The sequence below is a fragment of the Homalodisca vitripennis genome, chromosome 2 (assembly GCF_021130785.1).
Source record: "Homalodisca vitripennis isolate AUS2020 chromosome 2, UT_GWSS_2.1, whole genome shotgun sequence".
Taxonomy (NCBI): Eukaryota; Metazoa; Arthropoda; class Insecta; order Hemiptera; family Cicadellidae; genus Homalodisca; species Homalodisca vitripennis.
Genome location: NC_060208.1, coordinates 4402501 through 4405707, shown reverse-complemented (window position 1 = coordinate 4405707; position 3207 = coordinate 4402501).

Sequence of the window (3207 nt, the reverse complement as noted above, 5' to 3'; positions counted from 1 at the left end):
ATGATAAATAATTAAAAAAGCAATTGTACCCAAGAGCCTAGATCAACACAATTAAGGGTTGAACTCAGTTAGCCAATGCCACTGATGTGATATATAAATATCTTAATTATCATTCAATCTTTCCAAACCAAACCCAGGAGAAAAATGGAATATTTAACGATTCAGTTTCAAGGAACTAAATGTGATCATTTAAAATATAAAATAGATATTGAGAGGAAATTAAACTATATTTTACAATATAATTTTCCAATACAACACAAAATTACATTAACCAAAATTTACCTACTTCAATATGAATGGTATTCGTAATAGAAAAAGAACTAGTTAAAACGATTAGAAATGACACGTGATTGAATACAGTATAATCACAAAGATAATTCACCTTGATTGTGAATATAATACAACGTACGAATATAAAATAAAATAAATCTGTCATGTTGTAATTACATTAATCCTGGCATTCCATAACTCTGAATATTGGGTGGCAAAATTTGCAAATTTCTCAACTTCAGAAAGTTTTACTTGAACTCTACTTGAAACCACGCGGACATCTCCAAATGAAGAGTGTGTGCAATATTACTGTACAGTTGAAAGGAACGACATTCAGCGATGGTTAAGAATTCATTATCACCATAAGGAACAATAGCCAGACATTGGGCTCACCTGGCCATCAAGACATAGTAATCTAACCGACAACAGCAACGGCGTGCCGTACAAAACAAGGATGGCCTGTTTTTAATTACAAAGAATCTGTTACGATCAACAATAGTATTTAATACCATTCTTTAAACTAAATCGCTATTAATGGCCATCAAGTCTCTAATTCTCATATTAAAAATACATAGATATCTTAAAAGATGACAAAGTTAGCAGATGAGGATCACAAAAGCCCACACGTAACCAAAACAAGTAAATAATCCAGAAGCACATTTAAGACACACAAACAAAAACATATCAAATGAACGTGGAGTGAGAAGCGAAATCTGTACAAAGAAATATTAAATGCCTAATAAAAATGAAACAATGCAAAAAGACCAGTAAAGTAGGCATAGTTATGAAGGCCCAAAAGCGTATGGTAATTGCTAATATTTAATTCAAAGTAACTAAAGAAATCAGGTTAGTCTGGTTTCAAAACCAATGGCTTTAACCAATCTGCCATCTTCTGGGTAGTAACGGAATTATGATGTTTTAATAAAAAAACTTTAGGAGAAAATTCATTTCTCAATAAAATGCTAAATAAAGTTATCTACGTTATTTAAAAATGCAAGATAAAGAAGCTAAAACGATTTAGAAACATAAAAATGGTAGTAACTATAATGTAGCAAATGTTTAATGTATTTTATGCATTAAAATATACAAAAAATAAACGCCATTCTGTCTTTTTATTGAGATTTAATAGTCATTTCAATTGGCGGAATAATTTATTATGTTTGCTAAACTGATTCAAACAAGTGGTTAATTCCAGAAATAAATAAAATAACAGTAAAAGTTTGAAGTCTTGTAGTGGTGGTATATAAACTACTGCAATCTCATCTCCTCTCAATGTTATATTTCTTAGCGTCCGCTTTGTCACCAACTGATGGGTCAAACGGTGTCGGTATGACGGAGTGCCATGTGTCGGCGAAGATTCCCCATCAGTTTGGCTCGGTACGGACACAGGGAACACTGAAACTGAGCCGGTCGGCCACACTCGTATCGGGAATGGTTGTAATAGCCAGCTTTGTACTTGTAGGTGCGCCCGCAGTTCTGGCAGCTGAACTTGCCTTCCCCGTTCAAACGGTCCTGCAGGTTGCGTGGAATACCTGTGCCATACATTTCATAAATATAATACAGAGGATTGTGTTATCTCTGATGAGTAGGTGCATTAATTGTGTGAGTGTAATGGGGACCAGCTGAATATTATTTCATAGACTTACAGTCGAATAGTAATGTGTCAGCTTCATTTAAAATACACTTTACTTATAACCTTTACTGGAATAAACTTGAAATTGGAAAAGTATGTCACAACCTTAAGTATTGAATGTTAAGCACGTATAGTTTACTCTCCACGGAGTATACCAAAATTGCACTATATCACAGGTTGGAGGGTTTTCCTACAATTTCAAGGCACTACGTTTCAGATACGAAAAATTCGTATTCTCTTATACAGACCACTAGTCACGGCCATGTATGTGTTTCTGTCATCCTTGTGCAAGATTTATTTTTTCGGATAGTTTGCACTAAACAATGGCCATTACAAATTACTGTGGGAGCATATAAATTCACAACTTTTAAAATAAAGAATTAAAGCTACCTTCGTTCAACATTAAAAGACTTCACATATTTGGTGTGTACAAAATAATTCCTGGGTTAAAAGACCCAATAGTAGGTGTCCACTTAAAAACAATAGTTGTACCCCATTTTAAAATAAATTGTAATTTAGTGGATGTTAAGTAGTATATGTTGACCATCCGGCTTGTGAATATATGAGATTGTACTGCAACTATGTATTGTATATATTAATTTTAAATTTATTTGTTTAAGGGAGGAAAAGGATTGGGAAAATAGTCCTTCAAACTCAATCGGAAGAAGTAGATAGATTTTTTGACAACTAAAATATTAGTATGGTTTATTTTATAAAAAACAAGATTCCTACTACGTTTGTATAAAATATATTTTTCTCCAGGTACATAAATAATGCATTTGTAATTTGTTTACATCTGAACGATCATAATAATAAGACGAGATGGCGTTTTAAACAGACCAACAAACTTGGCAGAGATACACACACACACACACACACACACACACACACACACACACACACACACACACACACACACACACACACACACACACACAACACACACACCACACACACACACACACACACACACACACACAAGTGTCTAAGACAAAGTGTTTGGTATATTCAGAAAGAGAGAAAACCTGCGAAGATCTACAACACGACTTTACTTTTTATTGTCACAAGCACCTTTGTAAATATTAATTGTGTATGTGAACCAATTGAATCGTTAGTAATATTAAATACTAGGTTTGATTATTGATAGGTGGTTAAAATGGGACGCTTATGGTAATTATTTAGTGAAAAAATTGAGAAAAGTAAACTATGCCCCTATTTCATATGAGAGAATTCCTTGCCTCGAACTAATTTATTAAAGCTTTATTTCTCTTGTTTGGAGGGTCTGTTAAGGTATGGAATAATCC